Genomic DNA, 27371 nt, shown 5'->3' on the forward strand with positions numbered 1-27371 from the left:
GTATTTTTTTATTATACATATGTATATTTATATTTGTATATATATTCTTACTTCTTACATATACTTATACATACATAGTTACATATATTTTAATACATTTCCATGGGTTATCCATGAGTTTCAGTTTGCTTAGAAGAGTATAGAAAATAAAGGCATGAACCAAGGTTAACTATCAGCAAATTCTGAAAAGTGCCTTTCCTGGGTTTAATTAAAGCTTTCTAGAAATTAAAATTAAAGTTATCATAGATATTAATGAAGATGCTTGAAACTTATTTTATTGTATTGTATTGTATTTTCACCTATGGCAGAAATTCCAAAGAGAATGGCATAATAAGACTTATGTAATATTGAATACCCATGGATAGAGACTGAAAACAAGGGGGGAAATTATTTGAAAATATAGTTTGCCTGAGGTTTGTAGCAGATTTCTGGGTTTTTTTGCCCTTTTGACAGGCAATCAAATTTGTTATTCTAGAGCTGTAAGCAAAATACATTATGGATTTTAAAATATCTAATAGGTGTGTGAAATTTATTATAGTAAATAATAATTTGTTTTATTATTATAGTAAATAATAATTTTGTTTATTTCCCCATTATATCTTGTTATACATTATTAATATGATGGAAAAAAAATCTCCCCTACATTTTCTTTGACATTTCACTAGATAGTTAGCTGCAGGGCAATTTTAAATAATCTAGGATCCACTGCTAAGTGAATATAGTAACTGTCTTTCAAGCCTCGGGTTTACTCCTATAAAAATTACAGGTATAAGATAGACCAGAATGCTTAAAAGTGAATAAGCATAAAATTGGGATGAAGTGTAGAAATACAATGCCTTTATTTCCTGTCTTGGACTTGGAAAGAAGAGTAACAGAGGAGTTTTGTTAAATCCAGCAAAATCTAATTACAGTTTGATTTAAAGCCACATTTATACAATGTCTGAAGGGTGAGTTCACTTCCACGAAAACAAACTCAGCTCCCTATGTCCTGGGAACTCTAGAGAAACTATTTACCAGAGGAGAGCAGTCATTGCCCTCTGCTGGCCTTACAGTTCACTACACTTAATTTTCTACCAAAGAGGAAAAGATCAATTAAGCATCCAGAGAGAGACTAGATGGTACTTGATAGATGTGTAAGGCCATCTGAATCAGCCAAGTGAGAGTAAGCAGGGAGCACCCATAATGGACACTGTTGCTGTTTCTTAGGGAAGTACAGTAGTTACTTGATACATTGCTTAGGGAGCCATTCACATTTATGCAATTTTGTTTTTATTATTTGTGTTTTTTGCCCTATGGACTAGTTTAAGTCCTATGGAGAAGCAAGAACTTCTCCCTGGCGGATGGAGGCAGAGAAAATAAACCTCTCCTTCTTAGTTTCTCTCCTAATTACACAGCACCTAGGTGGTGCAATAGATGGAATAATGGGCCTGGAGTCACAAGGCCTGAGTTCAAATCTAGCCTCAGATTCTTTTACTGTCTGTATGATGCTGGGTAAATCATTTAACCTCTAACTTGCCTCAGTTTCCTCATCTGTACAATGGGGATAATGACAGTTTCTATTTCCCAAGGTTGTGAGAATCATTTGAAAGACTAATTGTAAAGTACTTGTTAGCTGGCACATAGTAAGAGCTATATAAATAATCTGTTGTTATTGTTATTATTGGAATGAAAGATATCTAGGACTCTAGCCTTTCTACTTTTGCAATTTGTCTGTTTCTAACCAAATTAAAGTACTACTACTATTCTCCAAAGTCTATTTTAAATAAATTTCCTTGTATCCCACAATAATAATAATAATGATAATTACAGTTATGTAGTGCTTAAAGTTACAAAAACACTTTGTAAATAGTAGCTCATTTTATCCTTACAATAACCATGGCACATAGGTACTATTATTCTCCCTTTGTAAGTGGGGATCAAATAACTGCAATAAATTTCAGAGAACCTTGAAAATCACTCAATGTTTATTAAGCACTGTGTTACGTGCTGGGGATACAAAAAGAGATAAAATACAGTTTCTGCCCTCAAGGAGCTCACAATTTATTAAGAGAGATAGCATGCAAACAAATATATATATATATATATATATATATATATATATATATATATATATATATATATATTTATATATATATAAAACAAGCTATATATAGGATAAATAGGAAATAATTAACAGAGGGATGGCACTACCAAATTACTGATTTCTCCTCATTCCTTTTGCTTCATCAACAAACATATATCATCTTGGGTTGTTCTTCTTACTGAAGGTCCACATAAAATATCTGCTTCTTTCCTAGACCCCTGTTCTTTCTCTTCCTGCCTCTTCTTTTTTTCTATCTTCATCCTAAAACTTAGCCTTTCATCCATGCTCTTAGCGCAGAAAATTCTTGTCCTTAAATGGATAAATTTTTGAGTATTTGATTTCTGAAAAGTCACTTAGAATTTCAAAAGGCAAAAATAAGCAGGAAAATTATCTGCATTGATGATAGATGCTTGAAATATGATTTGTAGGAATTTTCCAAAATAATGATTTTTGCAAGGATTTGGCGTTTGTTTGCTTATTAGGAAAGATGGACATTAATTAATATTGCCTTAAAGCAAGTTTGAATTCATTCATAGCTGGCATAACTAGCATTTATGTTTTGCCTATTTAAAGAATGCAAAGTACTTTACATATGTTATCTCACTTAATCTTCAGAACAACTGTATAAAGTAAGTGCTATTATTACTCCCATTTTACACATAAGGAAGTGAAAACTAAGACAGGATTTCAGTTCCTGACTCCCAATTCCATAGTCCTCATTGTACCACATAAGTGACCAATTTCATGGGTTTGGTAAGTTAGATGGGCTACCCTTGATCATTAGAAAGCAACACATAGTTTTTAATTAAATTGGAAGTCACAGTGAATACAATAATTACTCAGATTTTTTACTCCCATATTTTAAGAGTTTTACCTCTATGTTATATATTGGAGAGAACATTGGAGTACCAACAGTATTTCATTCTCTGACTTATAAAACAGGCAAGTCATTTAACATCTCAGCTTCCATTCCACAAGGATATTGAATTTAACTGATTTCTAAGGTGAATTGTCTGGTCAAAATAAACCATTTTTACCCATTATTCTGAAAGGAATTAATTGCATAATATGCAATAATAACTTAGAACTTATTTCATATTATTATGTATATCATATTCATATTATTATATATCATATTCATATTATTATATGTGGGCTTCATCCACAGAGTGGTCAAGGAATTTTCCCCACAACAGAAGGCAGAGCTCTAGGGGCAGTTGGTGACACAGTGGATAGAGTACTAGCCATGGAATCAGGAGAACCAGACTTCAAATCCAGCTTTAGACACTTGCTAGTTGGATAATCCTAGGCAAGCCACTTAACCCCAGTTGCCTCAACAACAACAAAAAGAGGAAAAGCCCTACAAGAATGAGCAACGTTTTAAGTTAAGATAAAATGAAAGAATTCTATGGCAGCTCTGACAGATGATATCCAGATGACCTATATTCCTTCCTGGCTTGAAATCCCAGTTCCATTCCTGGCACTTCCTTACCAGACTCATCTTGTTGGATTTGAATTCCTGATTTACCTTTTTTTTTTTTTTTTTTTCCCCTCATGCTTTAGATCTTCCTCTATTGCTCCACCAGGAATTCTTTTAAATTCAAATTGCTGATTATCTCAATAATTTACGTGTATAGGGAAGGTTTGGATCAATGGTAGTTCTTTTGAAAAAGTCCTGGGAGTTTTGGTGGATTGCAAATTCAGTATATCAGCTGTGTGTTTTGGCAGCCAAAGATGTCTTAAGCTGTATCCAAAGAAGTATGACATCCAGAATAAGGGAAATGAGATGTTCTGGTGTCTTTTGCATAACATTTTAAGGGTAGGGACAAATGCAAAGGTGTTTATGGAAGATTAAAATTTTTAGGATTATGGACTTAGAGCTAGAATGCATTTCATCATCTTTCTCCTCATTTTAAAATTAGGAATCTGAAGAGCTCAGTTTAAATTAGTTGTGTGATTCTGGGTAAATCACTTAGGCTCTGTTTAAAAAACAAAAAATGCTTAGCACAGTGTGGCACATAGGAAGCATTATACAAATGATTGTTCCCTTCTGATAAGGGAGTTTGAATGACTGGTGAGGGGATCTTGGCAAGGCATGTCAAACCAGAATAGTTTGAAGGAACTAGACGATTTTTTTCCCCCTAGGGAAATAAAGATTAAAGGAAATGATAACTATCCTTAAGTATTTAGAAGGTTGTCCTCTTTGGAAATGAAGGACAAACCACTACAATAGGTTGGAATATGGAAGCAGGATTAGCTTTATTCTGCTAAATCTCAGACCAAAACTAGCAACAGTATATGGAATATGTATTCATTCGAAACTCGTTTCAAACTGTACTAAGTGGAGTGGTCAACCTTGGTGGGATATAATGCCAGTCCCATCACTGGAGGTCTTCAGGAGGCAGCCAGATGATTGCTTCTCAGAAAAGCTATAGAGAAAGGTCCCTGCTTACATACCTGTTTGGTTGACCTCTGAAGTAATTTCTTAGGATGAGATTCTGAATCTCAAAGACTCTACCTAGAGAAAAATTATTCTCAAAGCTATATCCTGTTATCATAGCACTTTATCTTGGAGTAAATTATTGTCTTTTTTATATTTATTCATATATAATAGTATAGCTACATGCATTATTATTGTCCTAGTAAGCTCCTGTGGGATGAGTGAATGATTTTTTTTATTTATATATAGAATATGATTACTTTTTAAGTGAGTTAGAAATTATAAATTATTTGCATGTTACATTTAGTAACTTGGAAAGTTTCACAGGACCTAGAGCATTATGATTTGTGTGTGTGTGTGTGTGTGTGTGTGTGTGTGTGTGTGTGTGTGTAATTCACTTTGATTAATTATTTTGTAGGCAAGTCCCCCATAACTCCTCAATGCCTTGGACATCTCTCTGGCCCTATAAATTGCAGATTAGTTGTATTGGGAGGAGTTCCCTCATTTGATGTTTCTAGAGCCAATAAAATTACAGGTTCAGTCCCTCATTTTTCCTCTCCCCAAAAAGAAAGAAAAAAAAAAAAAAAAACTCTGTCATTCTAAAGTACATAATTGTTAGGAAACTTGACACATGCTTTGTTACATATTATCATTTGATTGTCTGATCACTTTATTTAAAAAGCATTTTAATTGTCATAAAAGAAAAGGAAATGTGCCTTTTATCTATCCTAACATATCTAGACAAATACCACTTTAGATTGTTATTAAATTAAATTATCTACCCTGCTAATTTGTTATCCTTTTAAAAAATAATTTGACAGTGCTCTCCCACTTCTTTTACTATGCCAGAACTCAAAGTAGGTCCTGTGTTTGTATCTGGCTCATAATAGGCCCCCAGATGTTTGTTTATTATTTAAAGGAACATTATTTCAGTTCAATCCAACAAGTATTGAGCACCTGTTGTGTCGTCAAAGGGAAAAAATGTTCCATACTCTGCCAAGAAATATTTTTTTAATTAAGCATTTCTTAGTTAGAAATAAGATGTCCAAATTGACATTTTAACTCCATTGTCTGCAAATTTTACTGCTCCCTGGTAATTTGAGGTCACATTTGTAGGACTCCTAAATAAAGAAAAGGTATAGCTTGAGGTTAATATTCCAGAATAGTCACTTAATTTCCAACTCATATCCCTCCTTGACCACTCCTTTTAAAAACTTAAAGGAAATGTCTACTGTATAACAAGAGGCACTCCCACAGGGGAAAAAACAAACAAACAAACATGGGAGCCACTTTTTTAAAGTAAATCACAAGCCAATCACTTCTGAAGATTGGGGGAGGCCACCATCTTTAGCAGACCAGATATATTTTTCTCCTAAATTTTCATTTCCACTATTAATCTAATTTTATTACTTTCTAGAACTTAGCATAGTATATTACATATGGTTGTTTGTCATACTTCAATGCTTAAATGAATCTATGCTCTAAATGATTCAGGAGTTTTGCTCCAGTGACATAAATTGAAACCCATCCATATTTGCTCATACTATGAGTCTAGGCCATTTCCTCCCAAAATTTGTCAAGGGGTTCACTCTTTGTGCTTAAGGTCTTCCTGTATTTCTCCCTTCTCCTTGCCAAAGGAGATCTTTTCTAGAAATTTTGATCTTTTCTAGAAATACCTAGATGGCACAGTAAATAAAATGCTAAGCCAGGAAGATATCAGAGTTCAAATTCCAAATACTAGTTGTGTGATCCTAGACCCTAGCTTCAGTTTTCTCAATAGTTAAATAGGGTTGATAACAGCACCTATCTAAAATTGGAACCTTTCCCAGTAAGATCAGGAGTGAAACAAGGTTGCCCACTATCACCATTACTATTCAATATTGTATTAGAAACGCTAGCCTCGGCAATAAGAATCGAGAAAGAGATTAAAGAGAATTAGAGTAGGTAATGAGGAAACCAAACTATCACTCTTTGCAGATGATATGATGGTATACTTAGAGAATCCCAGAGATTCTAATAAAAAACTATTAGAAATAATCTACAACTTTAGCAAAATTTCAGGATACAAAATAAATCCACATAAATCCTCAGCATTTTCATACATCACCAACAAAATCCAACAGCAAGAGATACAAAAAGAAATTCCATTCAAAATAATTGTCGATAGTATAAAATATTGGGGAATATATTTACCAAAGGAAAGTCAGGAATTATATGAGCAAAATTACAAAACACTTGCCACAAAAATAAAGTCAGATTTAAATAATTGGAAAGACATTAAGTGCTCTTGGATAGGCCGAGCAAATATAATAAAGATGACAATACTCCCTAAACTAATCTATTTATTTAGTATTATACCAATCAAACTCCCAAAAAACTATTTTAATGACCTAGAAAAAATAACAACAAAATTTATGTGAAAGAATAAAAGGTCGAGAATTTCAAGGGAATTAATGAAAAAAAAAATCAAATGAAGGTGTCCTAGCTGTACACCAAAACCATTTAGTTGATTAATGGAATAGTTAGGTTCACAGGACAAAATAGTGAACAACTATAGCAATCTAGTGTTTGACAAACCCAAAGATCCCAACTTTTGGGATAAGAATTCATTATTTGACAAAAACTGCTGGGAAAACTGGAAATTAGTATGGCAGAAATTAAGCATGGACCCACACTTAACACCACATACCAAGATAAGATCAAAATGAGTCCATGATTTAGGCATAAAGAATAAGATCATAAATAAATTAGAGGAACATAGCATAGTTTATCTCTCAGACTTGTGGAGGAGGAAGGAATTTGTGACCAAAGGAGAACTAGAGATCATTATTGATCACAAAATAGAAATTTTTGATTACATCAAATTAAAAAGTTTCTGCACAAACAAAACTAATGCAAACAAGATTAGAAGGGAAGTAACCAATTGGGAAAACATTTTTACAGCTAAAGGTTCTGATAAAAGCCTCATTTCCAAAATATATAGAGAACTGACTCTAATTTATAAGAAATCATGCCATTCTCCAATTGATAAATGGTCAAAGGATATGAATAGACAATTTTCAGATGATGAAATTGAAACTATTTCCATTCGTATGAAAGAGTGTTCCAAATCACTATTGATCAGAGAAATGCAAATTAAGACAACTCTGAGATACCACTACATACCTGTCAGATTGGCTAAGATGACAGGAAGAAATAATGATGAATGTTGGAGGCGATGTGGGAAAACTGAGACACTGATACATTGTTGGTGAAATTGTGAAAGAATCCAACCATTCTGGAGAGCAATCTGGAATTATGCCCACAAAGTTATCAAACTGTGTATACCCTTTGATCCAGTGGTGCTACTACTGGGCTTATATCCCAAAGAAATACTAAAGAAGGGAAAGGGACCTGTATGTTCCAAAATGTTTGTGGCAGCCCTTTTTGTAGTGGCTAGAAATTGTAAAATGGATACACATCAATTGGAGAATGGGTAGGTAAATTATGGTATATGAATGTTATGGAATATTATTGCGCTGTAAGAAATGATCAGCAGGATGAATACAGAGAGGCTTGGAGAGACTTACATCAACTGATGCTGAGTGAAATGAGCAGAATGAGGAGATCATTATACACTTCAACAACAATACTGTATGAGGATGTATTCTGATGGAAGTGGATATCTTCAACAAAGAGAAGATCTAATTCAGTTCCAGTTTATCAATGATGGACAGAATCAGCTATACCCATAGAAGGAACACTGGGAAATGAGTGTAAACTGTTTGCATTTTTGTTTTTCTTCCCAGGTTATTGTTATCTTCAGAATCCAGTTCTTCCTGTGCCACAAGAAATTCGGTTCTGCTCACATATATTATATCTAGGATATACTATAACACATTTAACATGTATGGGACTGCCTGCCATCTAGCGGAGGGGGTGGAGGGAAGGAGGAGAAAATTCGGAATAGAAGTAAGTGCAAGGGATAATGTTGTAAAAAATTACCCATGCATATGTACTGTCAAAAAAAAGTTATAATTATAAAATTAATTTTTAAAAAGTATTAAAAAAAAACACCTATCTAGCAGGATTGCTATAAGGATCAAATGAGATAATATTATAAAGCACTTAACACAGTGCCTGGCACATAGCAGGCCATATATAAAGGCTTATTTCCTAACCCATTCCCATCAAGGTTGTTATATTATAATCCTACTCCCCCTTTCTTAATCCCAATCTCTCCTCATAGATGAACTCCTTCCATACTCCCTACAAACATGTTCCCACCACTTAAAAAAAGGGGGAAAAGCAAATTTAAAAGCCTCATTTGATATTGCTCTTCTAGCCATTGTCTAGTGCCTTGTGAATATATATGCAACCTATATTTCTTACTCTCCTCATATTCTTCTAAACTCTACTATCTGTCTTTCAATCTCATCATTCAACTAAATTTATCTTCTCTATAGGAATTAGTGATTTTTTTACTTGCCAGATATAATAATATTTTCTTAATACTCATTCTTTTTATCCTTTTCTGTAACATTTGATCACCTTTTTCTTCTGGATTCTCTCTCCTTCTTAAGGTTTCATGGCATTGTTCTCTCCTGATTCTTCTAATGTAGAGTTGTCAAGGACCACACCATCTTCCCAATCACCTGGGCTCATAACTTAGATGATGTCCTTGACAAGCACATTTAAGGTGTTTTTAATGATTGATTGTCCATCAGGCTTTTTCAGTCTCCTTTATTGTTTCTCCATCCATTTAGCTCCCATCATCAAAGCTTTGACATAGACCTTGTTTTTTTGCTCCACTGTCCCACATGATGTCCTTATTGGTTAACTGTAAGTTCCATTACCATCCATGTGCTAATGACTTTCATGTCTTGCATATACATCCCTAGTCTCTTAGCCAACCTGGATCACTAGCTGCATTCTGTATGTTTTATAGGCATCTTAGTCTCACCATGTTTTCATTATCTTTCTCCCCAAACCCTTTTCTCTTCAGACTTCCTTATCTTTCTGAGGGTACCATCATCTCTCCATACACACAAATCTTCAACCTCAGTATCTCCTTTGACTTTCTCAAGATTTCATGATTTTCCAGATCTTGTCATTTCTTCCTTCAAAATGTGTAATATGTTTACTTACTATAGTTCAGATCCAAATCACTGCTCACCTTGACTATGGCAACAGCCTTCTACCTAGTCTTCTCATCTCAAGACACTCCCTATTTCAGTCCTTCTTTCACTAAGCTTCCAAGTTGGCTTTAAGTGTAGACTTGTCCATGACACCTTGCTCAGTGAATTCCAGTGGCTCCTATTAATTTTTGTCAGGCAATCAATGACCCTTTATTACGTTCTTGCTGTATATGAAACACTGTACTAAGTTCTAAGGAGACAAAGAAAGGCAAATAATATTAAATTTCTCCTTGTAAAACTTATGGGTGGGGAAATTAGGAGGATTTTGGAGAAATTGACATTTGAATTAAGTTTTTAACAGAATGATTAGAATTTCAAATGACATAGCATAGTGGTTGAGAATTTCATGCTTAAAAAAATATGGAGGTAGAAAAGAATGGAATATGTTAAGGATGGTTCTGTTTAGTTGCAATGCATGTTCTACATAGGAATAGTTTGAACTAAATTTGAAAAGAAATTGGACCAGAGCTAGACTATAAGGGCACATTATTACTAGAGCAAGCAGTTTGGACTTTATGTGCTAGGTAATGGTAGCCACTTACTAAATGAGCATTCATTAAATAGTTATTAGTACTAAACATTTGAAGATATAAATAAATAGATAGATAATCAAAGATATATAAAAAAAAGACAGCCCCTGCTTTCAAGGAACTTATATTCTAATGGGGGAGACAACACATAGGGCATTAGTGGCCCAAGACTGGTACTCTGGTCCAGAAAATGGGACTAAATGGAAATAGATTGATACATCTTTTCTAAGAGCAGAGGCTGAATCAATTTAGTCATAGCACCAGAACTAGAGAAGATTAGGAACAAGGGAGAAAATGGTACATATATCACAGCTGGGTAAAAGTACTGAGCAAGAAAGTTAAATGGAGAATACCTTGAATTTTCTAGAAATAGTGGATTAGTTTCCAGTCAAGACACTGAGAACCCAATAGATTAAACTAGTATAAGCAAAAATAATAGATATTTTTAAAGTTGTTACTCAAAAAGATGAGCATTAATGCAAAAAGGATTCAGGGAAAGGAGTCCCTGGAGAAGGGAAAATCAGTTGTTAAATTGTTAGGTTAGAGTAGACCATGATGAGAATGGAAGAAAAAGAAATACACATTTATTAAGCTCCTACCTTGTGCCAGGAACCAGACTAAGTACTTTACAAACATTATTGCTTATGATCCCCACAATTACCCTGTAAGATATGTGGAGTTATCATCTCTTTTAGCAAAGGTTAAGTGACTTAGTACACATCTGATGTTCTAGATTTGAACTTATGTCTTCCTAACTCTGGTGTCAGTGCTTTTATTTATAATGAATGAATTGCTGAAAGTATCACTATTTGTAACATGCTATTTACTTCACCATAACAAAAGTCACGTTGCTAGAAAGTTTTCTGTCATTAGAAGAACAGGGAATTAAAACTCCTGAAAATGAAAATGTCAGAAGAGTTTCAAAACATAAATATATATTCCTGTCACCAACAGCTTTATTTGCATTTAACATTTTCTTGTCATGGGCTTATGATTTCATTGGTGTAGGGAGCTCTCGCTGAGCAACACCTGCCAGTCCCATTGACAGCTTATCTGCTTAAAGAATTGTCTGACACTGAGAGGTCATTTGCCTTGCTTTTGGTCACAATCTGCCTGGGTCACAGGCAGACCTTGAAGCCAGGTTTCCTGGCTGTCTTATGCACTGAGCCCTTCTGCATCTCCATAATAAATCTCCAAAACCCAACCAAATAATGCAGTTGCAAGATCAATGTTTTACAGACAAATCACAGTATGGTTGTCTTTAAAAATTCACTTTAGAATGTTCTAGGAGCCCCCTTTTTAACATTCAAAGATTTTTGCAGATATTCATTTTACTTAAGGCATTTTTCCTTTCTAAATAAGAAATAAGTAATAACAAACAGTATGATGGGGGTATGTCCTCTGATTTCATGTTGATCTTGTGTATTAAAGTTGAATGTAATTTGAAGAACCTTAACCACCTTAATGAAGCTTCCCAGAGTTTGTATTTTATTTTATTTTGAAAGTCAGATTACAAGATGATTTAAATTTCAGGTGTTAGAGTACATTCTTCTTGAATGGCTCCTCCATGATCTTTGCTAAATCAATGCTTTCATTTTGGGTAATGCTATTTGAATAGCACTGCAGACAGGCTCTTTAATTAAGAGGGCTTTAAATTCCACTTTACAGGAGATAGAACATGATGTTTTTTGGTGTTTTTCCCCTATAAAGTTTGACTCCAAACTACACAACTGGTTTGTGGGTTGAATTTTATGGAAAGCTTTTAAATTAATGTCATTGAAATATTCTGTAATAAGAGTAAATGGCACTAAGTAGCTATTGCATTAGTGGGGGGGGGGGGGAAAGCATTTACTACCCAATCCTTAGTAGTCTAGATGATAGGAGCATGAATTGTGCACCTGATGTCTTGATTACATCCTTACATTTTAGATCTTTGGAGAAGCTTTTTAAAAAGATTCAATCGGTTTCTCTCAGATGGAAAAGAGTAATTGTCAAAAATTTTATTTTCCTAAGAAAGCTCTCTATATCAGATTATTTTTCTTGGATTTTAAAATTTCTGAAGGTCAAGTTGCTAAATTAGGATGGAGGAGAGATGTTTTGTTTTCTTGAGAAGTTTGACTAATAGAAAGATGAGCTTACAATGAGAAAGACCTAGATTTAAATTCTACTTCTTATAGCTGAGGGACTAATCTTGTGATGCTTAACCATTTTTGTGCCTCAGCTGCCTTTTCTGTAAAATGGGGATAATACCTGAAGTATTAATTTCACGGGATTGTTAGGAATCTCCAAGGAGCTTCTGTATATGTGCTTTGCAAACTTTAAAATACCATAAGTAGAACTTTAATATTATTCTATTTTTCTCCAAATACATGTAAAGGTAGTTTTCAACATTCATATTTATAGAACTGTATATTCCAAATTTTTCTCCCTCCCTTTTTTCTTACCTTCTCCCTCCTCAAGCAAGCATTCTGATATAGGCTGAATATGTGCTGTTCTTTTAAATATATCTCCACATTTGTCATGTTATGCAAGAAAAATCATATGAAAGGGAAAAAAAAAACATGAGAAAGAAAAAAAAAAGCTAACTAACAAACTACAACAAAGAAAACAGTGAAAATATTACACTTTGATCCATATTCAGTCTCCATAGTCCTCTGGATGCAGATGGCGTTTTCCATTCCAAGTCTTTTGCAATTGCCTTGAATTATTACATTGTTGAAAAGAGCCAAAAATACAATTTTCAACATTATTTATCAACAATGGATAAATTTTCTTTTTCAGGAGAAATAAGATACTTTAGCATGAAGAATTGAATATGAAATTTCTCCTGTAAAGTCCACCATCAATTAGTTAAGGTACCTATATTTTATGGATAAGTTTCAAGTCGTGGCTTAAGGGCTTGTAGAATGCAAATATGACAGAGTCAAGGAACTGGTGAAGAGCCATAGAGATACTGATATATTTGATAGTATGGAAGTAAGAAGTCTTTAGTCTTTTTAGTTTTTACTGTACCTTTTTTAATTTTTTATTTTCTTTTTGTGTATCATGAATTTTTTCAAAATTTCATTCTTGGTCTTTCCATTTTTCCAGTCCACATGATTTTTATTTTCCCATTAAACTAAGTACTCAAGATGACCTTTTTCCATCTGTTGGAAAATATAGTCCATAGGAAATCAAATGTACTGATAGAAAAGAAAACTAGAAAGTAATACATTACCTTTCTCAGAAAGATTATTTAATTATACCACTGTGCAGTTTTTAAAAATTAGCATTATTTTTTGAATTCAACAAATCTTACCTTCTTTCTAGTATTTACTAATATGTACTTTCATTGACTTCTCCAGTATCACCCTTTGACTTTATGTGGTTTGTGAAATGAAATGAATCGTGCCAGTTCATCTTCACTGAATACCTTTTTAAGTTATGCTTCTGACTTCAAAAAATATGTGTCTAAATATTGTGTCTGCAGCTTATTGTATTTCTTGGAAGTAGATGCCTAGCAGAGAATCTGCCAATCCCTCATCTGCTCTCTATGGCCCATTAGTAAGGCACTAACTTTATTCAGATGACGAATTAGCCAACCAATTAATGTTTCAACATGGAAGTGCTTTCTCTTAAAGATTTGGATTTTTTTTTTCCAGACACAATTCTAGTTTTATATAGGCAGAAAGATAGCATAGTGGAGCGAACAATAGACCTAGAATCAGGAAAATTTAATTGGAACTTAGATACTTATCGTGTGAACTTGAGAAAGCCATTTAACTATTGTCTGCCTCAGTTTCCTCATCTGTAAAGTGGATCAAATATGATAAAATTGGTAAAGTATTTCAGAAATTTAAAACCACTATATCAATTCTGGCTATAAGTTTTACATTGTATATATTAACTCTATTTGCATGTTTTACTTTCCTACATTTAAAAAATATGTTGCCTTTTGAACAATTATTTCTTTTGCCAGAAAAGGAAAGACAATTAATTGTTTGTAGCAAGTGCTCATTTTCTCCCCTATTAGACTGTCTTGGCTTACAACAGCAGGAGAACTCTGAAGACTGTGACTCCAAATTACTCAGAGCAGGCACTAAGCCCTTAGGATTCAAAAAGTCTCCAAATTGATTTCATAATGAATGATGATCTGAAATAGTCATTACTGAGGTATCCGTTTTGTTCAAAGATCTAGCAATTTGTATGAATAAAATTTATGCTATTTATTACTCAAGGTTTTCAAGGTGGATTTATGTGTATAATGTTTTTAGGATTTCTTTGCATTGTCCTCATTTAATACCTTCTGAGAATATATCTTCTAATCCCCCGCCTTGTTTTGTTTTTTTGGGAATAGTGGAAAGGACTGTGAGACAATCAAGTTTATTACAGAAAATGCCAAATATTATGGATATAGAAGTCCCTTCTCTGTCTCTGTCTCTGTCTCTGTCTCTGTCTCTGTCTCTGTCTCTCTCTCTCTCTCTCTCTCTCTCACACACACACACACACACACACACACACACACACACACACACACACACATATACTTTTACCAAACATGTAAGCCCATATGGGAGGCGGAAGGGGGGGGAAACGCTAACTAGGTGGTACAGTGGATTGAACACCAGGCCTGAGGTCTGAAGTTACCTTCCTGAGTTCAAGTCTTTACTCAGACATTTACTAACTGTGTGACCCTAGAAACGTCACTTAATTCTATTTGCCTCAATTCCTCAATTAGTTAAAAAAAAAAAAAAAATGAGCTGGAGAAAGAAATAGCAAACCAATCCACTTTCTTTATTAAGAAACCTCAAATAGGGTCACAAAGAGTCAGACACAGTTGAAAGGACAGATTGTGTGTGTGTGTGTGTGTGTGTGTGTGTGTGTGTGTAGTATTTCCAAAAGTCCACTACCTAGCTATAATCGAATCCAGATGTTTTTCAGTTATTTAAAATAAATCACTTTGATCAAGATAAGATATTATAATTTCCCAAGTGGTAAATTTAAGGCTTTTGCCTGGGTTTGTTTGTTTGTTTCTTTTTTTTTTTTTTTTAAATACACTCCTGCAATGTTAGCAGAACAAAAGTTTATACTAATACTAAAAAATCAGTCAAAAGTCTTAATTTTGCTATTTTTCCTTCTATCTTGTCAAAAATCTAATGTTAACCTAAATCTAAAGGTAAAATTGTAGATTAGATGAGAATTTTGAAAATTGTTAGTCTGACTAACAAATGCACTTATAATGAACCTAAATGGTAGTAATTGAACCTTTGTCTCAATATTTCTAATGATGAACTCATTGCTTTATAAACTGTATATTATATTTTTGGACTTATATATTGAATTATCATTTACCTTCCTGGAACTTCCATCCATTGTTTCTACTGCTTTTAAGTACATTACAGAATAAGTCTAATTCTTTTTCACTTAACAGTCCTTCAACTATATGAAGACATTTATCATTTCCCTCAATCCCTCACCAAGTCTTTTTTAGGGCTAAATATCCATGGTTCTTTCATTTATTTCTTATACTATATGATAAGTTTATGAATCACTTTAACAACCTGGTTACTCTTCTTTGGTTTCTCTCTGGTTAGTCTCTTAAAATTTAATGCTCATGGTGGAATGCAATATTCCAAATATGTTGTACTAGTAAAAAATACAGGAGAACTATATTTTCTCCTTAGTTCTGATTGAGGTGTTAATCAGAGCAATAAGTGCCACTTGAGTTTTGGGTTTTTTCTCCTACGGTAAAGGGAATGGTGCAAGATGTGGGTCTTGGAAGCTTCAAAGTTGCTATGCTGCAGAGGACTAGCCAAAATGAGGATGTGGATGCTAGGGCATCAGCTGCCAAAAAAGTGTTAATAGCAGTGTGAAGAAGCTGTTGTCATCAAGGGTGAGGCTGGTTGGGGAAGATATGATCAAGGGTGAAACTGCTGGGAGTGGTAGGTGGGAGAATATTATCTCTATCCTTTAAACTTTTGCACCTTAGGGAAAGAACCGAGACACCTTTACCCTATCTATAACTTTGCTATTAATGCAACTTAAGATATAGCTATATCATGATTCTTTTTGTGTGGTTGATTTTTTTTCTCACTAGGTACACAATTTTTTATTTACCTCTGAAATTTCATCATGTTAGATTTAGAGTTTTGTCCTCAGTCCATTTTTGGACTTCTTCAGTGGGCTTTTGCTTTTTCATCTTGTATCACTTTCTGTAATTTGCATATTTGATAAGCATATCATCTATAGTTTTCATCTAAGATACAGCTTAACATTTTAATCATTATTAAGCCCAGTGTTTAAATGAATCAGCTGCTTCTTTTGGCACTGTATGGTTACAAAGAATGTAAACAAAGTTTTATTTCTGCTTTCTAATTCTATCGCCCTCTTTGACAGATATAATAATATCTGCATAATATCCCTGCAAAATAGCAGAGTAATGTGACATAGTTTTTCTCCCTCAGTTTTCATACTTCAAATACTTGTCCTTCTTGGTCTTGATTTCTTCCTCATTCTGCCAGATGACATATCTTACAAGACTCACTACTCACCTGTTACTTTGGAGAAGGACAAGACTGAGCATGTGAAGCTCAAATAAAATCTAAGTACCTTCAAGCAATTTTCATATCTAATTCTGAATGGGAAAAAATTGTGCTTTGCATGGTTTTTCTAGAACATGAAAACAAGTGTTTTGGTGACTTCTAGTGCAACATAGTTAATCCCAGACTAGATGATCAGTTTTCCTTGTGCACTTCAAATATGCATAAACTAGTAGGCAATTCTAAGTTTGTGAAATTAGCCTAAGCAAACAATTATCTGAATAAGTCCAATTCTAATTTTCAGAAGAACACATCTCCCACTGAGGGAGAAAACTTTTTAAATGTATAGGGAGGAAAGTATTTCTATCAGATAACACATTCAGATTTAAGAGTATTTACATGAAGTATCTATGAAAGACTGTTCAGCTTTACAGTGGAAAAAAAACCTGTTCTTTGAATAAAATTGAGCTGCCTTGGAGGATGTGTAAATCAAAAAGATGCTTTTCTAAAGAGAGTAATGTGTACATTTCCAATTTGTAGCCTTGAGAGGTTGAACTAAGCCAATTACTTTAATGAATATTTTACTTGGTATGAAGCATTCATTATACTTTTAAAAGTGAAATGAAATAAACCATCTTCTGCATAAATCTTTGCATCAAAATCTCTATTTGTATAATTATTTGGTTTATAAAGTAATACATTTCTTTTATTACATGTTCTTTTTTTTCCATTTCAACATTAATCTTAATCCTTATCCTTACTCCGATCAGTTCTCTTCTTGAGATCTAGCTTAGAACTCATTCAGGGAGATGAGAATGATGAGGTGGGATTGTCAGTCCCACTTTACTTTCTCTTTGACCCTCACTTTCCTGGAATCCATCAATAATGTTTGCCAAGTCATATAACTTGGATGAAATAAGAATAATAGTACCATGCCTTCTAGTGTGAAGGTCTACCCTGCCATTGAGATCTAATGAGCTTTATTTACCATTTGTCCTACTTCAATACTCACTGGACCCTTGCTGTCTATTATGTGACCTACTGGAAAACACTCTAAAGAACTAGGTTTTGCCATCAGTCTCCTTACTGAATTCTTAGGCCTTCTGTTACTTTCTATCTGCATTGCTGCTCAACTTTCTTTGATTTCTTTGATTTATTGTCCTCCCCAATAAAGGTTTGAGTTTGTTGTGAGTCAACATTGTCTTTTTTTTTTTTTTTTTTTTTTTTGCCTACTTGTACTCTTAGTGCCTAGTATGTTTGGCACCTAATAAATTTATTTTCGTTTATTTAAGAAGAACGAAATCTTAGATTCTTTTAATATGGAATTATTGTATACTGGATACAAAATAAATTATCCATCTTGGATGCTTTACTGGATAAAGAAGTGCATTTGGAATGGTAGACCTAGATTAAAGAGTTAGCCCTACCACTTATTAGCCATGATTTTGTATAAATCACTAAACAATTATATGCTTCACTTGACCACACACAGGAAGAATATAATAATATTTACATTTCCTCACAGGATTATTATGAGGAAAATAGAAAACAATTTGCAAATTATAAATATGAGGTATTGGTTTTATTGTTAATCTTCCTTCACTAAGAATATACCAAGTTAGAATGGAAATAAACTTGAACTGTCTATTTCTTTCTATAACTGACTTAAACTTTTCTGAGAATTTGAATACTTAGTGCATATATGTTTAATGATATTACTTCCTTATCTATAGTATCTTTTAGCAGAATGTAGTTTCCTTCCTTAACTATTAATTTGACCTATTTTTGCTTTTGTTTTATCTTGAGATCAGGATTGCATTTTGCTATTTTTTTATACTTCAGTTGAAATATATGCTTCTCCATCCTTTTACCTTTATTCTATGTGTATTTATCTGCTACAGATATGTTTCTTATAAAAATATTGTAGGATTCACTCCTCTGTCCACTTATATTTTATGGGTATTCATTCTATTCACATTTAGTTATGCTTGTTAACTATGTATTTCCCTCCATCTTATTTTCTCCATGTTTATACTCTTCTCTTTTCAATTTATATCTATACTTTTTTGCTTCTGATTACCCCCACTTTCAGTCTGCCCTTCTTTTATCATCACCCCTGTACCTTTTCTTTTTCCTTCCCCCTCCTACTTCCCTATAGGTTAGGATAAATTTCTGTAGCCAACGGTTTGTGCGTGTTATTCCCTCTTCAGCCAAATCCAATGAGAGTAAGGTTCAAATAATGCTCATCCCTCACTTCTTTCCCTCTAATGTAATAGGTCTTTTGTCCTTCTTCATGTAATATAATTTCCACATTCTTCCTTCTGTTTTCCTTTTCCCCCAGTATATCCTTTTTTTTCATCTCTTAATTGTTTTTATATCATCATATCAAAGTCAACTTGTATCTACAGCCTCTGACTATGTACATTGTTTCTAACTGACATAATAGAGATACAGTTCCTTTAGTTATAAGTGTTATCTTTCTATGTAGGGATAGAAACAACATAGCCTAAATGAATAGCATGTTTTGTATTGTTTCTTTTCTGTTTGCATTTTTGCTTCTCTTGAGTCTTATTTGAAAGTTGAATTTTCTTTTCGGCTTTAGTCTTTTCATCAGGAAAGTTTTAAAATTCTCTATTTCATTGTCCATTTTATCTCAGAAAGATTATGTTTTATTTTGCTTGGTACTTGATTTTTGCTTACAATCCAAGCTCTTTTTGTCTCCTGGAATATCAATTTCTAAGCCCTTCAGTTCTTCAGTGTGAAAGCCACTGTGTAATTCTTACCAAAGCCTCTTTAATATTTAAAAAAAAAAATTTTTTTTCAGGTTGCTTACAGTAAATTCTTGATCTGATAATTCTGGAATTTTGCCATTTTTTCAGAGTCTAGGATATCAGGGCAGCTTTTCTTGATGATTAAAGTGAATGATGCTATTGGGATTTTTTTTTTGAAAGTATAATAATTCTTAAATTTATCACTCTTAGATCTGCTTTCCAGATCACTCACTTTTCCAGTGAGGCATTTTACATTTTTTTTCATTCTTTTGATTTTGTTTGATTGATTCTTGATGTCTCAGAGAATCACCATTTGTCCAATTCTAATTTTTAAAGAATTATTTTTTAAACTAACTTTTATTCCTCTTTTTCTGTTTGGCTAATTCTCCTTTTTTAAGGAGTTGTTTTCTTCAGTGAATTATTTTTCCATTTCACTAATTGTATTTTTCTTAAGGAATTGTTTTCTTCTGTCTATTTTTGCCCCTCCTTTTCCAAGTCTCTTACTCTTTCTTGTATACTTATTTCTTTTTTCAGTTTTTCTTCTACCTCTATTACTTGACTTTTGAGCTTGTCTAAGATTGTTTTTTGTACTTGGGACAAATTTATATTTTCCTTTAGGGTATCACACGTAGATATTTTGATCTTTTCTGAATTTGTGTTTGCATCTTCTCTTCACCTTTTTATGGTCAGGGCTCTTTTCCATTTTTGGCTCATTTTTAAGTTTAGCTCTGCTCTTGTGGCAGAAAGGACATTGTCCCAACCTTCTGGCACTGGGAGCAGAGGGCCTGGTCACTAGCTTTTAGCTCTGTGGTTTGAGGCATTGGCAACTTGCCTATTGCACTGGGCTGGCCTGGGATAGTTGCACCTATTGTGCCCAGGGGTCCTGGGCTGACAATTTGCTTGCTGCTCTGGGGCTGGAGTTCTTACAGATGGCCAGGACCAAGGCAAGGGGCCTTGGTTGCTGATCTGTGCTGTGACTAATAGCCTTCTGCTGCCTTGTCCAAACACTGCTTGTGGTAGTCTATACTCCCCTTTTACCTAAGTGAGTCAGATCTTTCCTGAAAACTTTCTAAGTTATCTTGGGCTAGAAATTTGTTTCACTCTGTCTTTTTTGTGGATTGTGTCAACTCCAGAATTCTTTTAGAAACTTGATTTAATATTGTTTCTGAAGGCTAAACTGAAACTTCTTGGCTTCTTTCTACCATCTTGTGTTACCCTCTCCATCTCCATTGTCTTTTTTTTTTCCTCCAGTAGCATGTAAACTTCTTAAGAATGGGTACTATTGTTTATGTCTTTTAAAAAATTTTTTCTTGGGGGGGCATCTAGGTGGTGCAGTGGATAGAGCACCAGCCTTGAATTCAGGAGGACCTGAGTTCAAATATGATCTCAGACACTTAGCACTTCCTGGCTGTGTGACCCTGGGCAAGTCACTTAACCCCAGCCTCGGAAAAAAAAAAATTAAAAAAATATTTTTTTTTCTAGTGCTTATTACAGTGCTTGGCACATAATTGATACATAATAAATTTTTGTTCAATTGAATTAATAAGAAAATCAATGAAAAAAAATATGTATTCTGTCAACAACTGTTGTAGATCTCAAAACCTGCATGCTGAGGCATCTTTATTAAAAAAGAATCTCTTATTCTCTCCAATAAAATATTTTTAAATTATCAGTATCATAGAGTAAGATCTACTTGTCACTATAGGTCAACCTTTTGGCTTCTCATTTTCACTTAGGTTGAAAAATCCACAATATATGTGTAGATCTTGCTTTCACAGAGTTTATAAGAAAACTTGGCATATAGATTGGTAATTTGAGAAACGATTCAGTTACATTTTTTTAATAGCCACAATGGCCATAATTTCTCCATGTGTTCAATATCTTTGCTTTTTTCAGATATCTTAAAAGTTGATTCATCGATATTTTCAAAACTGTAATTTCTAGCATGGCTTTTTTTCCCATGCATACTTGGTCTATTCCAGCTATACTCTCTGTGTTGGTTTGCTTTGTTACTATTTCTATTTTGTCAAATAAAAGATGTCAGAGTCTTAATTTAGTGAACCTGAGGTCATTAATGATGAAAATAGTTTGTTAGACAAACACTAATAGATTTATAATTCTTTTTGGTTGTTTCTTTGCTTCCAATTTCCTTCTTGGCTGGAGTTTTTTGGAATGGCCTGATATAATTAGTTGGATCTCACGCCAAGCTTTTGCAAGTACTGCTCTTCATTTTTTTGATCAGGTGAAAATGTCATTATCTGCTCTCTTCTGCTATTGTGATTATAAATTTGGAGTTCTTTTGGTCTCCTTTTTGTGGTTATTCTTTTATATTCTAAGAAATGTTCCATATTTATGCCTTTCCCATTATCCAATTCCCACTTTTTCAGGAACACTATAGTGTGCTTTATTTATGTTGCCTCCCCTTCCAGAATTAAGTCTTGTTTTTGTTTTTTGTTTTTAACTTTATATTCCTCAATAGTATCTTATTTTTCCATTGACATGTAAATATAGTTTTCAATATTTGTTTTTGTAAGATTTTGAATTCCAATTTTTTTTTTCTCCTTTTGTCCCTTACTTCCCCCTCCTTATGACAACAAGCAGGCTACACATATACAATAATTTAAAATGTTTCCATATTAGACATGTTATGAAAGAAAAATCATAACAAAAGGGGAAAATTATGAGGATTAAAAAAAAAAAGGTGAAAATACTATGCTTTGATTAACATTCAACCTCCATATTTCTCTGTATATAGGTGGCATTTTTCATCCCAAGTCTATTGTAATTTTCTTGGATCACCATATTGCTGAGAAGGGCTAAGTTTATGATAATTAGTTTTCATATAATCTTTCTGTTACTGTGTACAATGTTCTCTTGGCTCTGCTCACTTAACTAAGAAGCAGTTTATGTAAGTCTTTCCAGGCTTTTCTTAAATCAGCCTGCTGATTATTTCTTATAGAACAATAGTATGTATTTAGCTATTCTCCAATTGTTGGGCATCCCCTCAATTTCTAATTCCTTCCCTCCTCAAAAAGAAGAATGCAAGTTTCTTGAAAGTAAGGGCAGTTTCCTTTGTCTTTGAATCCCCATTTCCTAACATAGTGCCTGACATCTGGTGTGTGTGTGTGTGTGTGTGTGTGTGTGTGTGTGTGTGTGTGTGTATATATATAGCACTTAACAAGTGTTTGACAATGGCTCCTATAGCCCCTGATCCCCAGGTATGTTTTGGCTGCTTTTAAAAGCAGTCTCACAACTGTCTTTAAAAATAGAATTTACTCAGATCTGAGAAGGAATGCATGGTGACCCAAGTAAGGGATTAGACTAGATGGAGAAATATGACAGGTGACTGTTTCATACTTAGTTTGATTTTTTTCCCCCTGTTATTGGTCCTTTTTTGTACCTCATTAAGTGTTGTATTGGATGCAATAAAGTGAACTAAGCAAATATATAGGTTTTGCCATGTGGAATTTATAGTCTTGGACCTATGTTTATATGAATAAGTAAGAAGTGGAAATTTATTTGCATAGGTTTTAATTTGTTCTCTTATTAATCAAACATTTCTTGAGTTTCCCTATTGCCTAGATCATTGCACTGAGCAGTATAGAACATATAAAGGAAGTAGAAGGTAATGTCCCTGCTTAGGTAGCTTACAGTTCAGAAAGAGATATAAGAAATAAACAAAATTGAAAACTGTGATTGGATATCTCTGTGTGATGAAAGGTAACATGTTTTTGTATTGTTTACTTGTGGGGCTTCAATAGTGGGGCCTAAGAGAAGGGGAGGCAGAGAAAGAGAGGGAGGGAGAGAGAATTTAAAAAGCAGAAAATAGATTACTTTCAGTGAAGAATTTTTATGATTTGACTCATTTACCTGTTATTTGTGTCACCTGTTGATCTCTTATCTTTCTAAAATGTTTCATTTTGGTCTTGTGATTTCATCTTTGTAAAGTAGTTTTCTCTGTAGAAATTACTTCTACTGATAGAGATCTCTAACTCACAAGTCAAATCTTTTGAACTTAGAATTAAATTAAATAGTTAAGTTCAATTTTGAGGTTGCCTCTAAAAGCTTTATCCAAAATATGCCTAGAAATCAAGGGGTTATAGGTTCAGTCTCCAAATACTTATTAAGTGCCTGTTATATAAGCTAGGAAATGGGGATTCAAAGACAAGGAAATTGTCCCTGCTTTTGAGAAGTTTTCATTCTCTAGAGGAGGCAAATATGTTTAAAATAAATGCTAAATAATTTGTGGGTCCAGTAATGATACAAAATGTTCATGAAATACAGTCCCTTTACTCATAAAACCTAATTTTTTTTAAATCAGTAATTCCTAATCTGGAGTTCACAAATTTGATTTTTTTTTCTTTTTTAGATAACCTTATTCCAATATAATTGTTTTATTTTGTAATCCTATACATTTCATGTTATACATTTAAAAACATTTTTTCTGAGAAGTTTTGCACAGGTTTCACCATACAACCAAAAGGGGTAGTGACACACAAAAAGATAAAGAACCCTGGTCTGGTGTTATGTTATTGTCTAAATACAGTTTATAGACTGACTGGCCATCATTTACATAGAAAAACTAATTCTGAGTTCTAAACAATTGCTTTCTAAATAAAGTGCTAAAAAAAAAAAAATACTGGCTTTAGAGTTACAGGCCCTTGGTTCAAATTTTGCCACCATTACTTATTACCTCTTTAATTTTGGGTAATCACTTAATCTCTCTGGGCCTCAATGTCTCCAGCTGTAATTTGAAGAGAATGGACTACATAGCTCCTAAAGTTGCTTCTAGCTCTAAATCTCTGATAATATTTTATGTTCTAAGTTAAGAATTGTTTGTTTGTGTACACATCTTATTGCCAAATATGCCAAAGTGTTTGCTGATTTGGATGTGAAAGAAATAAATTAGAGAGAATTACAGTCACAAGAAAATGGGGGGGAAATATAGCAGTCAAACTCCTAGGATTTTTTTAGGCAACATTTTTTTGGTTGGACTTTAGGTTGAACTGGATGACATTAGTGGTCATTTGCAGTTAGAAACTTGTGATCCTATGATTCATTAATAAAAATTAAGGAAAACTGTGAGAACTTCAATAGTATGAGAGCAGAGTGGGTCAAAGTAGAGAACAAAAGTTGATGATCTTGACATGTTTAAAGATTTGACCTAAGAACAGACTCTGTTCTTTTGGAAAGTTGCTTCAGAGTGTCTCATGGAACACAGGTTTGATATATTTGCCAAGATAGCTTTTATGGTGTCTTTTCAGGTTGGCATTTTTTTTTTTAACTCAAGGGAAAAGCAGAATTGTTAGATGTTTTCTACATGAATGCCTAGGAGTTTTACTGCTTTATATACTGGCAGCCTTGATTGAGTTGTGCCTTAGGCCAAAATTACTGAAGCCAATTCCTCTTGGATTTTTTCCTCTTGATGACTATTCTTTGATAATTTTCATAGATGAGTACTCCATAGTAACAGAACAGTAATTTCTTTTTATAGATTTGTCTCAATTATAATTTTTAGTGTGATTGACTGCATTCTTATGCATTTTTCCATGCTAGAGTTTATAACCTGTATTTTTAATAGTTTTTCACAGAGTTCAGGAACCATGCTGCTTCTATCACTGATGGTTTCCAGAATAGTTTTTAATGTACAAGTTTTAAGGGAGGGATGGAATGCAGCAGAGTCAGCATTCCTCATTGTCTACTCGTCTACAATTCTAATCATAAAGGTAGAAAAAGCTCATTCCCTCACCTCACATTCAGTCAGTTGCCAAGTCTTGTTGATTTTCCTTCCATGGAATTTCTTGTATAATCTCCTCTCTACTTACTGAATTGTTCCCTACTTTCAACTTTCCTCATTTTTGACTAAATTAATGCCCCTTAATTTGTCTGTTTGCTGTGTTTTTTTTTTCTCTCTAATCCATCTACCACACAGTTGCCAAAGTGATTTTCAAAAATAACATATTCAATGAGCATCAAGTAGAATCAAATACAAAATCCCCTGACTGTTTTGATGATCTGGTCCAGTCACACTGAACTTTTTGCTATTCTTTATGATCAATCTCTTGTCTCTGAGTGTTTGCATTGCCTGAGCCCCCCATTTTTGGAATGTATACTCTCTTCATCTATGCTTCTGAGAATTCCTTCAAAGTTTTGATCAAGCAACTCCTTCGACATGTTTTTTTTTTTTTTAATCCCTGCAGCAATTAGTATCTCCCTCCCATCTCTTCAAAAGGAGAATGTTATTTTGCATATATTTTGGGTATTCTTATAGGTTTATATTATCTCTCCCTATGGAATGTAAACTTCTTGAGCATAAAGATTATTTGGTTGTATTTGTAACTTTATTTAGTGGTAGTGTTTTCATATAATAAGGATTTTCCAAATGCTCATTAGTTTGATGATGGAGTGTTTCATGGACCAAATAATGTGCTGTTGAACATGATAACTTGAAATTTTTAATAACAGAATGAAAAAATTCTACTGCTTAGACATTTTAATTTTACCAATAAATTTGAATCTAACTGATAGAGTTAAAAAAAAAAAAAAAAAAAAAAAAAAAAAAAAAAAAAGGTTCTCATGACCAAGTCTTATAAGGAATAACAAATTGATTAAATTGCTACTATCATTGAAAAAAGGTAACATGAACCAGCTACCCCCAGCAAAAGAACTCTGAAAGATGACTATGAACCACTACATAGAATTCCCAATCCCTCTATTTTTGTCTGCCTGCATTTTGTATTTTCTTCACAGGCTAATTTTACACTATTTCAAAGTCCGATTCTTTTTGTACAGCAAAACAACTGTTTGGACATGTATACACATATTGTATTTAATTTATACTTTAACATATTTAACATGTATTGGTCAATCTGCCATCTGTGGGGGGGGGAGAAGGGAAAAATTAGAACAAAAGGTTTGGCAATTGTCAATGTTGTAAAATTACCCATGCATATATCTGGTAAATAAAAACTATTATTATTAATAAAAAAAAAAAAGAAAAAGAAAAAAAAGAAAAAAGGTAACATGATAACAGAAATGTTTTTAGTATTACTGGATACAATTGATAAAGAATGGCTATTTTAATAATAAAAAAAATTATTTTAAAAGTAATTTAATGAATTTAAAATTTTTCATTAATTAAAACATTCTTTACCTTTTAATCATTTAAGTTCTACAAAGAACAGATCCAATATCAGGAAATTATGTAATGCCTTATTGAAGGAAAAAAGAAAGTTTTGATTTTATCTTAACTCCTAATGAATTTTTGCTAACTTATGCTTGTTAGAAAAATATTTTGTTACAGGATTGGTCATCAGTCTTCTTGGTGTATTAGGAAAAAAAACAACAACATGGTTACATAGAATAAATGCTTAATAAATAGTGATAGAATGAGTTGCCTAAGAATGGAAAGACTTGAGATTTGAATGTTGCCTCCTTAGCTATTTCACCTGTTTCTGTCTCAGTTTCATCATCATCCATAAGAGGAACTGGATTATCTCCAAGGACCTACCCATCTCTAAAATTCTCTGAAATAAGATATAAAAGTCCACGATTTAAGTTTTCAGAATTGATTATGACTTTTCCATAGGGGCAGAAATTTGCATGACATTTCAAACAATGTAGAAGAAAATTTGATTTGTTCTTGTGCAAATGATCATCAAATTACTAATCGAGGTAAATCGAATCCAAATATGATTTTATTGCACTAATGACTGTACATATACAATATGGATTTTTATATTTGAGCTTCAACATGGGAATAGATTAAATTTGACCAAACTGGTATTAGATTGCATGCATTTTAATCACTTTGTTTCTTTACATTGGGGGGAGGGCAGAATCACTTTAAAAT

At 33.3% G+C, this 27371-nt stretch overlaps 1 protein-coding gene across 16 annotated transcripts in view; it reads left to right on the top strand.

Moving 5' to 3' along the window:
• The window catches only part of FAM110B (family with sequence similarity 110 member B), a 200715-nt gene that overhangs the window by 75412 nt on the left and 97932 nt on the right, over positions 1-27371 (top strand). For 3 of the 16 annotated variants that reach the window (XM_074278716.1, XM_074278717.1, XM_074278719.1), the window contains one exon: positions 8312-8474. The exons of 11 other annotated variants lie outside the window; for them this stretch is intronic. The gene's annotated coding sequence lies outside the window, so the exon portion shown is untranslated. Of the gene's footprint in view, positions 1-8311; positions 8475-21607; positions 21762-27371 lie in introns of those variants that run through there. 2 more of the 16 variants (XM_074278720.1, XM_074278727.1) reach the window with 1 other exon arrangement.

This window comes from Sminthopsis crassicaudata, chromosome 1 (genome assembly GCF_048593235.1).
Source record: "Sminthopsis crassicaudata isolate SCR6 chromosome 1, ASM4859323v1, whole genome shotgun sequence".
NCBI classification, from domain to species: Eukaryota; Metazoa; Chordata; class Mammalia; order Dasyuromorphia; family Dasyuridae; genus Sminthopsis; species Sminthopsis crassicaudata.